The sequence below is a fragment of the Heterodontus francisci genome, chromosome 32 (assembly GCF_036365525.1).
Source record: "Heterodontus francisci isolate sHetFra1 chromosome 32, sHetFra1.hap1, whole genome shotgun sequence".
Classification (NCBI taxonomy): Eukaryota; Metazoa; Chordata; class Chondrichthyes; order Heterodontiformes; family Heterodontidae; genus Heterodontus; species Heterodontus francisci.
Window position 1 is genome coordinate 11607290 of NC_090402.1, and position 15672 is coordinate 11622961.

Here is a 15672-nt window from a genome sequence, read left to right on the forward strand (position 1 = left end):
GTGAATGGGGTGCCAATCAAGTGGGCTGCTTTGTCCTGGATGGTGTTGAACTTCTTGAGTGTTGTCGGAGCTGCACCCATCCAGGCAAGTGGAGAGTATTCCATCATACTCCTGACTTGTGCCTTGTAGATGGTGGACAGGCTTTGGGGAGTCAGGAGATGAGTTACTCGCCACAGGATTCCTAGCCTCTGACCTGCTCTTGTAGCCACAGTATTTATATGGCTACTCCAGTTCAGTTTCTGGTCAATGGTAACTCCCAGGATGTTGATAGTGGTGGATTCAGTAATGGTAATGCCATTGAATGTCAAGGGGAGATGGTTAGATTCTCTCTGCCATTTATCAGCCCAAGCCTGGATTTTTTCCAGGTTTTGCTGCATTTCTACACAGACTGCTTTAGTATCTGAGGAGTCGCGAATGGTGCTAAACATTGTGCAAGCATCAGCAAACGTCCCCACTTCTGACCTTATGATTGAAGGAAGGTCATTGATGAAGCAGCTGAAGATGGTTGGGCCGAGGACACTAACCTGAGGAACAGAGTAAATGCTAAGAGGCCATTTCCCCTGGCTGGAGAGTCTTGGGCCAGAGTCCGGCCTGCCAATCCTCTGTGACTGACAGCAGGCTGCCTGGGTGGGGTGAGAACTGATTGATGATTCACTGTGCGGGCTTTCTGGGATCAGTTGCCCCTGCTGTTATTGCACAGTTCAGGGAGTGAGCAAGTCAATGGCTGCTGTGGGGGGAGGGAGGGAGAGAGAGACAGAGAGAGAGAGAGAGAGAGAGAGAGAGAGAGTGAGTGAGAGAGAGACACACACACACACAGAGGGGAGAAGAGCTGGAAGTGGGCTAGCACATAACTGGGGTGGAGCAGTGCTGAGGGAATTCACAGAGGGAAAGAGAGAGTCACACATTCTACACAATTGTGAAGAGTTAAAATTCCTACCTAATAATTGAGGGGTAAAGTGGCAGAGAGGATTGGTGCCTGGCCTTCATTTCCAGCGGTTTCATTGAGCGTTTTAATGGCGGACATGACTCCCACCAGGGTCAATGTTGATTTTAGGGAGGCCGATTAGTGGTACGCGCTGGCCACCCTGCTTCCTCCCACTCCCACCTCCACACACCCCTCCCCTTCCTCCCCCACTCTCCTACCACTACCAACTAAGCAACCACGTCCTGCATTAAAGAGACTCTGTGATTTTCAAGGCCCCAGTCTTGAGTGATTTTGGCAGGTGAGCTGTGAACACCAGGCAGGAGTCCCAGTGCAGCTCAGTGCTCTGCACTTCAGGAAGCTTGCCTGGCTGGGACCCCGGCAGCAACCTCAGGCAGGGGAGGGTGTGTGGGGTGGGGGGTGGCGGGTGGAGGGGGGAGGGTGGCCAACAGCTGCTCACAATGTAGTTGTAGAGCCCGGAGAAGAATTCCTGCTGTTTCGTGGAGCTCGAAGGAATCACCAATGCTGAGGAAGGAAAGAAACCTTGAAATAATCGGATGGAGCCTCCCGTCCCCTCCATGGGTCCTGTTAAATGCGGATAACCAATTAGTGCCAGCAGTTAGCCCCACTGCGTGCCTGTCCGAAAAACTGCGCCTCTCTCCTTGAATTTAATCCAGCTGTAAACCACCAGCAGTCTGGGCAGGGTGAGAGAGGGAGAGAGAGAGAGAGAGAGGAAGGGTAAGGGATGAGAGAGAGGAAGGAGGAGGAGCGAGAGAGAGGAAGGGGAGAGAGAAGAGGGGGAGAGAGAGGAGTGGGAGAGAGATGGAAAGAGAGGTGAAGAGAGAGAGAAAGGTTGAGAGAAAGGAGGTAGAGAGAGACAGAGAGGAGGGAAGAGACAGAGAGGAGGGGTGAGATAGACACTGAGAAGGAAGAGAGAGAGATCAAGATCACTACTGACTGATTGACATCTATCTGAATTCGCCGCATCGCTACATCAAGCATGCGGGCAGAGATTTTGCGCAAGCAAAATGCCAGATATCTCACAAAATCTGTGTTTGATACAGTGTCATGAAAGTAAGTTAATAAATTGGTCTTATTTAAAGTTTATTCACAAAAATGCACATTTTTTGTTTTAATTAATAATAAATTTCTAATGCCTTTAACTTTCCGTAACTTGCTCACCAGACCCCTATGTAGGACAAAAATTGTAATGTGGCCACTCATATGAAAAGGTTGGACACCCCTGGTCCAGAACTACCGAGTCATAGGGCGGAATCTTACCTGCCTAAGTATCTGGTGCAACTTATGGAGACATAATAGTCCACATATCTTATTTTGCCTCTTCTATTAAATGATGCTTAAATCATCATTGCACTTTCCAGTCAGTCAGTCTCGGAGCCCCAGTCAGACACTAGAAAAGTGCACTCAAGCAGACAAACTCTCTTCATCAGTAGGCACATCTCACATCAGCTGAAATATGATTCCAAAGTAATTTCTGCTTAATGTTTTGAACTTCAGTAAGATAAATGTAATCTAACACTGGCATACCTTCAATTTTTTTTTTTTACAAGGAGAATAATTTCTCGAGCATTTATAAAATTTTCTATTTTTAAAACCAAGATTATTTTTCTGTCAAATAGAATTCTACCATGCTGCAGCAGCTTCTGTTGTTCATTGAGGGACTCATGGGGGAGCATGTGAGAGCTGTAGTCTGAACAGATGATTGGTCAAAGGTTCTGTTAAGTGCACAGACTCTGGTTTCAATGCTTGTTTTTTTGAGACAGACCCTAAAAATAAAGAATCTACAACTTCAGGTTTCTGGAGAAACAGAAACTGGTTGGAACCAGATTAAAAGGCACAGAGTCATCCAAGCTCAGATCATGCAGGAGTGCAGTGCAAGCAGGCTGAAGAAAGTGAAGGTTGGCTATTCAGGAGCTGGCAATAGGCAAATGAGATGCTGCAGCTGTTTCTATACTTAAAGTAACTGATTAGCCAGCTCTGGCCATACAGTACACAGGGCTGTCACTGAAGGGTTTCGGATCAAGGTAATACTGATGGATCTGCACCATCAAGATTGCTGTGAGCAGAGCTGAGGAGGTTCTGGAGAAGTGTGGCATTTTGATGAAGACTGTACCCATGGAGTTTAGGTTGCAGGGGAACTGCTATTGGATGAGAATCAGTGGCTGCATCTTGGAAGAAAGGATCTGGAGATCCACCTGAGGAAGTTCAGAACTTAGTGGCTGTGATGTGTTCCATGCGTGCTGAGTGGACTGCCCAGTAAAGCCATGAGACCTATCTTTGTTGTATCTGATAGTTAATGTGTATATATATATATATATATATATATATATTATACATATATACGTATATAAATAGAGTGAGAGCGAGAGAGAGAAAGACAGAGAGAGAGCTCAATTTGTCTATTAATTCATGTTTAATGTGTATTGATTTTCATTTGAGTGTTAATGTAAAAGTTATATATGTGAAATCGTGTCCATTTTTTTTTATTGGGACCTTGTGGTAAATTCAGTTCTTTTGGTTCGTTGATCTCCATGGGGATCATAACACTCTACATCACCCGGATTACCCCGGAGCCTCCCAGAATGGACCATGAATTTTATAGGTACTAATGCTAGCAGTCCGGGAGAAGTTTGCACTTTGAATTCCCCACCACAGCCACGGCCTCCCCCTTCTCAGTGTCATCATCAGCTGCTGTCACAGAAAGCTGCACATCAATTAGGAGAGCTCAGAGAAAGAGAGGAGGCCTGGGGAATGGGATCTTAGGGAGACAGATGGAGCCTGGGAAATGGGTGGATGTGAGGCACAGCACTTCCTGCAGAACTGGGAGGAGCTGGAGCAACATGGTGAGTAGCAGCAACACTGAGAAAGGAGCAGCCAGTATGGTAATGAGTAAAATCTGGGGACATTAGTGTGGGTAAGAAGTTACAAATTGTTTCCACTAGTGGTTGAATGGGGAACAAGGGAACGAAGATTGCAGATTCTCATTGGAAGAACCAAGCAGAAAGGAGAAGTAAGGTTTCGGAACTGAGAGCTAATAGATCATGGGATGCTTCACCACAAATAGCTTTTGAGGCAAAGATCAGTACACCTTTTAAATGGAAATGGTAATGGGACAATTCACAAAAAGGTAGCATAGTGGTCATGTTACTGGACTAGTAATCCAGAGACCTGGACTAATGATCCAAAGACGTGAGTTCAAATCCCACCACGAGTCTGGAATTAGTAACGGTGATCTTGAAACTACCCCATTGTTATAAAAACCCATGTAGTTCACTAATGTTCCTTAGGGAAGGAAATCTGCTGACTTTACCCAGTCTCGCCTACATGCGACTCTAGACAACGTGATGACTCTTAACTACCCTCTTAAATGGCCTAGCAAGCGACTCAGTTGCATCAAACCGCTATGGAAAAGTCAAATAAGAATCCTGCTTCACGTGGCCTGCAACGGTTCAAAAAGGCGACTCACCATTACCTTCTCAAGGGCAATTAGGAATGGACAATAAATGCTGGCCCTGCCAGAAATGCACACACTCCAAGAACAAATAAAAAATGTATCTGAAGGGGAATTATAAAAGAATGTGGGAGGAAACAACGTTGCAGGAGAGAGTGCCAATGTTGGCAGAAGTACCAGGGGCTAAATGGTCTCCTCTTCCACTGTAATTTCAATTCCTTATTGAGTCCAGGCGTGGCTTATAAATGTTGCTGCTGAGCTATGTTTAGTACAAGTGCCCTGTGAGAAGTGTTCCCAACACTGAGCCCACGACCCTTTTTGTGATCACTCAGTTGGTTCTGGTCAGTCTGTACTGGGCTGGGTTTTGGTGTGAAGTCCAAGGACGTATTGGCCCTGACAGAGACTCTTAGTTCAGAGCTTTTACCTTCACACAAAACCCAAATCAAAACCACAGACCAAGGAAAAGGGAAAGAGATGGGGAATATTAAAAGTGGCATTGACTGGGGTGCCTGATCACGCCTTTTGCAGTGCAGTGAGATTTTAGCTGTAGTTATAGGGTGAATTTTAGTGAATTCTAGGATTACGACTAGTTACGGGTAGGATACTGGATAGGATAATTACAGGTAGGATACTGCAGCTATTATTACCAGTTACAGACCATCAGTAAGCTTGAATCACAAAAGGTTAGTATGCAGATACAGCAAGTGATTAGGAAGGCAAATGGAATGTTGGCATTTATTGCAAGGGGAATCAAGTATAAAAGTAGGGAAGTCTTACTGCAGCTGTAGAGGACCTTGGTGAGATCACATCTGAATTACTGTTTTGGTCTCCTTATTCGAAAATGATATAATTGCATTAGAAACAGTTCTATGAAAGGTCACTGGACTAATTCCGAGGGTGAAGGGCTTATTTTCCGAAGAAAGGTTGAAGAGGTTGGGCCTATACCCATTGGAGTGTAGAAGAATGAGAGGTGATCTTATTGAAACATACAAGATCCTGAGGGGGCTTGACAGAGTGGATACCAGGAAGATGTTTCCTCATGTGGGGAGACTAAAACTAGGAGACACAGTGTAAGATGGAGATGAGGAGAATTTTTTTTTCTTTAAGGGTTGTTAGTCTATGGAATTTCCTTCCCCAGAAATTGAATTTATTCAAGGCTGAGTTAGATTGATTTTTGATAGACAAGGGAGTCAAGGGTTATGGGGGGGCAGACAGGAGAGTAGAGTTGAGACCACAACCAGATCAGCCATGATCTTATCGAATGGTGGAGCAGGCTCAAAGGGCTGAATGGCCTACTCCTGCTCCTAAGTCCTATGTTCCCATGAGATAACTGTTGGTTAGGAGCAATCTATAAGTGTGACTACTTTACTATTAGTTTATCAGTACAACTGCAGTGAGTTACTGGCGGGAACTCTCGCCTCTGGTTTCCCATGCAAATCTCACCCAAACATTTGGTTCCCCCTCCTGTCCACCCTGTTTGTGGGTAGCCTCCTGGCTCTTCGAAATTCTCACACAATAGTTTCTGGCAATGCATGTGCAAAGCTCCTTAACCACAGTGGACCCAACCTTTCTAAAGAGGTAAATGCAATAACAGTTGCAGATATCATGTGATCAGAAAGTCATGTGGTAAAATTCCAAGAAAACTTGCAACCTCAATTGCTCTGAAAACTAATTTTAGTTTCACATAAAGAATTGAGGACATCTGATACAAACATATAAGCATACGAATTCGGAGCAGGAGTAGGCCACTCGGCCCCTCAAGCCTGCTCCGCCATTCAACAAGATCATGGCTGATCTGATTGTAACCTCATCTCCACGTTGCTGCCTACCTCCGATAACTTTTCACCCTCTTGCTTATCAAGAATCTATCTACCTCTGCCTTAAAAATATTCAAAGACTCTGCTTCCATCACCTTATGAGGAAGAGAGCTCCAAAGACCCAGACCCTCAGAGAAAAAGTTTCTCCTCATCTCTACCTTAAATGGGCGACCCCATATTTTTAAACAGTGACCCCTAGTTCTAGATTCTCCCACAAGGGGAAGCATCCTTTCCACATCCACCCTGTCAAGACCCTTCAGGATCGTATGTGTTTCAATCAAGTCACCTCCTACTCTCCTAAACTCCAGCAGATACAAGCTGAGCCTGTCCAACCTTTCCTCGTAAGACAACCCGCCCATTCCAGGTATTAGTCCTGTAAACCTTCTCTGAACGCATTTACATCCTTCCTTAAATAAGGAGGCCAATACTGTACACAGTACTCCAGATGTGGTCTCACCAATGCCCTGTATAACTGAAGCATGACCTCCCTACTTTTATAATAAAAACAAGAAATGCTAGAACCACTCAGCAGGTCTGGCAGCATCTGTGGAAAAAGAAGCAGCGTTAACGTTTCGGGTCAGTGACCCTTCTTCGGAACTGACAAATATTAAAAATGTCACAGGTTATAAGCAAGTGAGGTGGGGGTGGGGCAAGAGATAACAAAGGAGAAGATGTAGATTGGACAAGGCCACATAACTGACCAAAAGGTCATGCAGCAAAGGCAAACAATATGTTAATGGTATGTTGAAAGACAAAGCATTAGTACAGATAAGGTGTTAGCGGACTGAATATTGAACAGCAGCAAGTGCAAACATGAAAATAAACAGTGGGTAAGCAAACTGAACAAACTAAGATGAAATGAAATAAATGCAAAAAAAAGGTTGTAAAAAATGTAAGAAAGAAAAAAGAAAAAAACAACTAAAAATGAAAGTAAAATGGGGGGCTGTCATGCTCTGAAATTATTGAACTCAATGTTCAGTCCGGCAGGCTGTAGTGTGCCTAATCAGTAGATGAGATGCTGTTCCTCGAGCTTGCGTTGATGTTCCCTACTTTTATACTCAATTCCCCTCACAAAATGCGATAACCTTCTATTAGCTTTCCTAATCACTTGCTGTATCTGCATACTAACCCCCAGCAAGAAGTCAATATCTTCAGGGAGAAGGAGATGTTAAAAAAACTGATTGTTGAAACAAATTTGTAAAATGGAGAATAATTCCATAGAGGTAAAAAAAAAATTGCTGTTAATTTCAAGCTATAAACTTAAACTATTTCCCTTGCTTTCATAGAATTTTAGAATCTTAGTCATTTGGACCATCTCGTTTGCTGTTTGAAGAAGCTATTTAATTAGTCCCACCAGCATTGCTGCTCTTTCCCCATAGCCCTGCAATTTTTTTCCCCCTTCAAGTGGAAATCTAATTCCATTTTGAGTTACAGAAGTGAACTTGAAGATACTGTCAGCATTCCACCTTCGAGGTTATAACACTTGGCAATTTTTGAAACTTTTTGGACAATATCCTGCAACTCCGAACTATAGTTAATTTATATTAGAGACATGAGCAATTCATCAGCAATAGCACAGACTGTTGTAGGTCTTGACATTGACATATTTCTACATGAGGGATGATTAAATGGACATGAATTCTGTAGAGGAAGTCAAGGAGTCATCTTCTAAAATGCCTAATCCGTTCTTACATTTGCACTTCTATTTCATCTCCCAATGCGACACTGTTTTCAGTATGTTTGCTGATGAATTGACAACTTGTACAAAATGCTTTTCCCTAGACAATATAACTCAAGTGATAGATTCTTGCTTATGCACAACTAGCAATTTGTGGTTTTGAATGCCAAAGCTTATGCACAACTAGCAATTTGTGGTTTTGAATGCCAAAGATATTGCAGCTTCTAATGTGCATGCCCCAATCTTTATTTCACTCTCTGTAAAATTCTTTTTTAAAAAGTGAAGGATAATCAGTGCATTTTTCTTCCTGGTTTTCAGCCTGACAGAGTTCTTCAATGTGATTGGCCGCTCACCCTACTTGATGACATCGTTGCTGCTGGATGCTAGGAGATCCCCTTGACTTGGTGTCAAATTCAAATTAATGTTGGGGAAGGGGAAATTCACGCCATAGAGATTGCTAGATGTTTGTGGGGCAACTTTCTTTGAGATCAGCGGTGAACGCCATTGTTTCACCACTGACAACAAAATCCGGGCCAACGAATATTTGAGATGGGGATGGGTGGGGGAGAAGGAGTAGGAAATTCCAAATCAAAGGAGTGTTGGGTGTGTTAAGTGCAGATAATGTTAAACCAGCCTTTTTCCTTTTAAATGATCATATAAAACTATACTGCCTCAATACACTTATTCTCATTAATATAGCACCATTAAGGTGGAAAAACTCGCTAATTTGAGGCACGGGGGTAATAAGAGCCAATGTAGGTCAACAAGGACAGAGATGATGGGTGAACAAAACTTGGTGAAGGGTAGAATATGAGCAGGCCATCTGAACAGCCAGATGAGACCTTGGATTAATGTCTCTTCTGAACGACAGCACATTTAACAGCACAGCATTTCCCCTGGAATACACTATGTTCAGCTTGGATTATGCACTGGAGTCCTGGAGTAATGCTGCAATCTTCTGAGTCAGAAACAAGAATGTTAACAACCAAGGCAAACTGATGCACAGCTGGACCATTCTGACCTTTCCCAGTCCAGTGCATTCTTATGAAATATGCTGCTGATGTAAACACAAGCTTAAAATACCTCTTGCATTGCCCATTCAAACACAGAGCTCTTGCCTATGCTAATTCGACAATAATAAATGAGCTGTGCTTTCATTTGGGATTTCAGCACATCATGGGCAGCTATGACATCACTCAAAGCCTAATGCTAAAACTGTATTAAAACATACAAAGGCACAGCTTTGACGTTATTATTGCCTGTAGGTGAACATAAAGCAAAGATACTTGATGTGTGTTTTTCTTTGGTATCGGCATTAAGCACAACTATAACCCATTCCTAGTAACATTCTAAAGTATCTACATTGCAGCTTTTCCATTGCGTTTGTATCCTTCCTATAATAAGCTGCACACAATACTTCGACTGTGGCCAAGGATCTTGCACAGTTTCAAAATCTCCCACTGTGCTTTTGAAATCTATGCTGTCAATACAACACCAAGAATTCTACTTATGATTTCTTTACCTTACTTATTTATATTGCCATGCCAAAGGTCATTAAAAATGGTAGCAACGCCATCAATAAATTTCAATATTGTTCCCTCAATTCATGTCGTTTATTTATATCATAAGAGCAGCCCCAGCATGGAGCCCAGTGAAACATTAATCACCACATCTTTCCAGGCCACTCCTAGCTGTTTGGCACTGAAAATAGAAAAGGAGGACTGCACCCAAACTGTAGGGTGGTCATCTGTCACTCCACCAGCACCTACCAAGTGGACTTCAGGTAGCTGGGTGGCAGAAGATGCTGTCCAAGAGAGAGGTGCAGTCCTTTGACAGCGAGATGGTTTGCTGCAGATCATGTTCCCCCCACACCACCGCAGCTGCCCACACACTCCACGCTGCCACATTTTTGGCATACACTGAGCTGGTCTGAGGCAACTGCACGATCTCATTTTCAAATTGATTCAGCGATACTCTTATCACATGCAAGAGTCAAGGGTAACTGCATAAAATGCAAAGACAAGGCAAACAACAATAAGAAAGCAGCCCATCAGCTCATCATTACCTGGTGGCATCAAAAGCTGCACTGTTATCAGAATTATTAGAGGAAATAGCAATTTCTGGAAATGAAGAAGGGAGCATAAAAAGTAATTTTCACAACAGCCATATTTCAAAGTTGTGACTTATATTGCTTGTATTTAAATTAAATTATTAACTTGCCTTCACAGCCATCAGCAATGACACACCAAGAGAAACACCCCAGCTAAGTGGATTGTTTGTTGAGTGTTCATCATCTTTCCTAGATAGAAGGATGCCAACCAACCATCCCTCTCGTGTACCACAGACCACAGGCAAGAAATGCACTGCACTGTTGAAAGTGGAATTTGTATTAATTAATTTAGATAGAGGTCATAGCAAAACAAATGTTGTAACACTGCCAACATAACCACAATGAAATGCTGTGGAAGAGTGTACAGAAAGCAATCCTTGGAATAAAAACATTCCATCCAACCCCGTAAGAATTTAAATCTCAATCTGTTGATAAAAATTGACATTAATACCAGTGTGTTTCACTCTCCTAGGATTCTCTCTGTACGATGAAGTATAATTTGCATTAAAAAGAGGGAATCTTTTTACCAGCTAGTTAAATATACCAGTGTCAATTGTAATTAATCAGATCAAAGCCTTGAAGATAAAATGTGTGATGTTTGTGTGTTGGTATTAAGTTCCTATGATAAGTATCCAATATTTTAACAGAAGCACTGACCTAATTAACATGTCCAAGAAAATATTGGAGGGCAGAATATTATATTAGCCCATCAAATGTTTAAATGATAATGATGCATAACAGAATTTCAAGGCTCTAACTTCCACTTAAATGAGTTGTGTCTCCAATACAGCATTGATCATGGGGTGGATACAGTTTTCTTTTATGATTGCGTTTGAAAATTTGCAAATAGTTTGGGCAATGCAGGTTAGATCACATCCTTGCAAATGGTTGAAAACCAATTATAAAAGTTATATAGCAGACTCAGTGACCCTTTACCACCTCATTGGTGTCCAGCAACCCAACCGATTTCACTGCCTCTCACCACTGATCGGAGGGACCAGCAAAAGAGGGGTGGTGGTATTCCCAAGAACAGTGGTAGTAGGCCCCTGATGTCCCTATGGAGGTGGAGGGCCTTGTGCTCATCCAATATTCATGCATGTGCATTTTCAACAGAGGCCATTGAACAGCAATCAAGACGAGGGTTACCAACTTTGATTGGGTGTATTCCTATTTCATCACATGGCCTCCTGCCTCCAATTGTCTCTCCTGCCTCCCTACAGTCCCACCATTAGTCTCCCAACACGTTCATCCTCATTGTGCCCTGTCTTCCCATACCATTTGGAAAGCAACAGGCTCTTAATTACGTAGCTGGATGATTCTTGACCAAGAGTCAAACATCCTTTTTATATCCTGCTCCAATATTCTTTCATTTATTAGTTGTAAGTGTTGAAAGTAAATGAAAAAAATACACTCTTTCATATTAGTTTTTTCAAAGAGAGACCATAGGCATAATGGGTTGAATGGCCTTCTTCTGCGCTGTCCAATTTGCTTTTGTAATGCTCCTACCATTTTTCTCTGGGTTCCTCGTAACAAAGTCCTGAAGATCGATCTTTAATTTTTGGAGACTCCAGGACCATCCTGGAGGGTTGGCAACCCAGGTCAAGGCTAACACCATTGGTGATTTCCCCCTCTCCAACCCCAGGGAATGCAGACCAATTGTAATAGGCCTGCCACAGCCCTGTGTAAGTTTAGCTAACTTAACACAGATGAGAAATTCAGCCCAAGAAATTCTTGGCTTTGCTGAGCTACTCCCTGGATAAATTTCCTGGGCCATCGGAGGGGCTCAGAGTGTCCATTCTTCTAAAAGGAAAGGCAAAATAGTTGATTACTACATTTGGAGATTTTTCCCAACACAAAAAAAGCCAAATTAACTGTTTAAATGGTTTTAGTTGTGGCTCAGTGGTAGCCTCTCTCACCTCTGAGTAATGTAGTTACAGGGTCTCGTCCTACTCCAGAGGACTTGAGCACAAAGTCTAGGCTGACAGTCCACTGCAGTACTGAGGGAGTGCTGCACTGTTTGAGATGCCGCTTCTCAGATGAGATGTTAAACCAAGGCCATGTCTGTCCTCTCAGGTGGATGTAATAAAACGCACCATTCTATTTTGAAGAGCAGCAAGGGAGTTATCCGCAGTGTTCTGGCCAAAATTTATCTTTCCATCAACATGACTAAAACAGATTATCTGGTCATTATCACATTGTTATTTGTGGGAGCTTGCTGTGTGCAAATTGACCGCCACATCAGAGAGTCAGTCATTACAGCACAGATGGAGGCCATTCGGCCCATCAAGTCCATGCCAGCTCTCGGTAGAGCATTCCAATCAGTCCCATTCCCCTGCTCTATCCCCGTAGCCCTGCAAGTTTATTTCCCTCATTTGCCCATTCAATTTCCTTTTGAAATCATTCATTCATCCACCACCTGCATAGGAAGTGAGTTCCAAATCATTACCACTAACTGCATAAAAAAGGTCTTCCTCACATCTCCCCTGCATCTCTTGCCCCAAACCTTAAATCGGCATTCCCTAGTCCTAGTCCTTGTACGATCAGCTAATGTTTCCTATATTACAACAGTGACTACACTTCAAAAGTACTTCATTGGCTGAAAAGTGCTTTGGGGTGCAATGAGATCACGAAAGGCGCTATACAAATGCAAGTCTTTCTTTTTCTTTCTTTTAACATTTTAAAAGCTGCAAGTTGCCAAATTTCGATACATCAGTCTTTATAAAATAGCAAGGATAGAAAATATTAATATTGAGTTCATGGAAAAATTAGTGACTACTTGACTCCATATATGGGAATTGATAAAGAAAAATTATAATTTATTTCGAGCAGCCAGAGGACCTGGGAAGCATATGGGAAGAGACTGCACGTGTTCCCCTGAGTGAATCATGAAAAGGGGATGCAAACCATAATAAAGTGTAACCTAAAAATGTACAAATAAAAATTGACCATGGTGAAGGCCCGTGCTCAAGCTGGGAAGTCCAGATTCGGGAGGTGTGTGAAAAGAACTTGAGGAATTGCCGAGGGAAATATCTGGGAGATCTTATTCCTCAGAAGATAGCTGAGAAATTAAAGAAATTGAAGTGAAAGCTAAAGAGCTGTGGTGCACTTTGGATTGGTCCCAGGAAAAGTGAACAAACCACCAAGATCCTGTACCATACAGGGGATCTCTTTGGGTGGAAGTAACAGTCAGATAGGAGTGTTCTGTTGAGTTTCAGAGTTTAAGGTATTCACCTTTATGTTCTGTTACCATTTTAAGTTCAAAATATGTGTTTCCAAATTGTAATATTAAGTTAGTAGTGTTTCATTTTGTTTAACGCTTGTACGGTAAAAAATTTTGTTTAAAACGTGAAATCTTGTGGTGTAATTCTTTCAGTAATAACCAGTAATTCAATTTTCTCTTTTTAAAAGTTAACCATACCTAATGGGATCGTGAGACAGGAAAAGGAGATTCAAATGACTAAATTAGTTTAAGTCTGGAACTGTCAAAACAAATAGAAATAAATTTGCAAACCCATGGACAGATGCTTGTGGTTTGATGAAAACAAAAGATGAACTTTTAACACAAGTACATGCAGCTAGCATGGCTGTGATAGGTTTTACTTTCTGAAATAGTGTATAGATTTAATGATTACATTCGACAGAAAAAGGTCAGAAATTACCAGTAGGTGCTGCCTAAGCTTGTTCGATGTGGTGTAATTGTGACAGTGTATAAATAAAGTACAGTTAATACTCCTGCGTATTTCTATGAATCTAGCACTATCCATAACTAGTTCCCAATAAAATACAACTCACTTGCACTTTCCATCAGCAACCCTTTATGCTACAGCAATCACTCAGAGCTGTTGAAGCATGGCAATTTTCAACTCCATCACTGTTTGTTCATTCAAGAAGACGTCAAGTGACACCATGAAACTGGGATTAAAAAATATGAACTGCAATATATTCATTCTTCTCCTTAGCCATGGAAAAAGAAAGAATCTAAGTAAGTAAGGTGCACATAGCATTTCTACTGCTCTCCCTAATGATCATGTTCAAGATTTTGCAGCAGAGGTGAATTTCAGAAAGACAGGCTTATTATACTTGTGCCACTGACCACTGTGCTTTGCATCTAGTCTACATTCACAAAGCCTGGACTCAGAGTAAAGGACAGTGGGCAGTCACATGGAACCATGTGACATTGAACTCTACTTTGAAACTTCAATATTTTCACACCAAAATATTGCCCAGCATCATTTTAATATTACAAATAAGTTTAATTAGTTCTCTAGAATGTAGATGTGCATTACAAGTGCAATTATACATAATCTCATTTTGGGATACTCGATCATTTTGCATTCCACCCCCACTCCCACCCCATAGAAAGAATTTAGGAATGAGTTGTGTATAAATGTTGCATTTCAAAACAAAGTGAATTCAGACAGGTTTAAAAAGACACATTTTTGAAGCCACTGAGACATTGAAGAGGAGGTGCAGGAATGAGTTGAGGTGCTATTGAGCCAGGCATTGAAAAAGTTCTGACAACAATTAGGATGTTTATTATTATCACATCGCAGATGGCCTATCAAACCCTCACACCTATTACATTGCGGAATATCTTTTTATGTGAACCTAATATGAACGGTCTTCAGAAAACATACTCTTGGGAGAGGGATCGATCCATTCAGTTGAAAAGACAACTGGTGAATCACCAAAGAGGGAAGCAGTCAAAGGTACAACATTTCCACTTGCAAGAAACATGGGGAGCAAAAGGACAAAGAGACTCATGTAAAAATCAGCCTGCAACATCTGGGAAGGACAGCCTAGCCGAGATCTGAACAGGAAAAGATCAGAGAGCCCAGGAATTGTGCTACCATAAGGATAAGAAGCTAATGGATTAAGGTGAAATGCAATTACAACAGTTACTCTGTATATACACTTGCTGTTTGTAAATTGAAATAGCTTAACGATTCACACTTACCCTTGTTTATTCACCACCTTTCATTGGACAACCTCTACCACCTAGAAGGACAAGGGCAGCAGACGCATGGGAACACCACCACCTGCAAGTTTCCCACCAAGTCACGCACCATCCTGACTTGGAACTATTGCTTCACTGTCGTTGGGTCAAAATCCTGGGGCTCCCTCCCAACAGCACTGTGGGTGTTCCAACACAAGACAGACTGCAGTAGTTCAAGGCGGCAGCTCACCACCTTCTCAAGGGTATTAGGGATGGGGAATAAATGCTGTCCTTGCCAGTGATGCTCATATCCCATAAATGAATTTTTAAAAAGTGCGTCCAGTCAATTTACTGAAAAATTTGAGAACCAGGTGCAATGACATGTGAGAAAGACAGGGCATGCATTTCAAATCAGTAAGAGCTACAATCAACACACTTCTGGGTTAAGCTAGCACATTAGGTTTTGGGCATTCCAGGCATACTCCTAAAGATATTCAGACAGCTTGCAGGAGCATGTGCTGGTGGGCATGTGGTTGTGGGTGGTGGACTTCAAAGACTAGATTAGTAGGGGTAGTCTGAGTTAAGTGAGCTCCCAAGGGCAGTCCTCACACTGTCTGGTATTTCCCCAATTCCAGGCAGAAGCAGAACATTATTCACTCTGATTAACAAGGGTTGTACATTTGTTTCATCTATAGGTGTGTTGTGGGAGAAAGGGGAAATCTATCTTTTTGTAGCTT

The 15672-nt window shown here is 42.2% G+C and overlaps 1 protein-coding gene and 1 long non-coding RNA gene across 3 annotated transcripts in view; one reads left to right on the forward strand and one right to left on the reverse strand.

Moving 5' to 3' along the window:
• The window catches only part of LOC137347630 (uncharacterized), a 70833-nt gene extending 57547 nt beyond the window's left edge, over positions 1 to 13286 (forward strand). The window contains exon 3 of the long non-coding RNA XR_010968984.1: positions 10118 to 13286. This is a non-coding gene — a long non-coding RNA (uncharacterized lncRNA). The remainder of the gene's footprint in view (positions 1 to 10117) is intronic.
• The window catches only part of kcnt1b (potassium sodium-activated channel subfamily T member 1b), a 357067-nt gene that overhangs the window by 316709 nt on the left and 24686 nt on the right, over positions 1 to 15672 (reverse strand). The window lies entirely within an intron of this gene.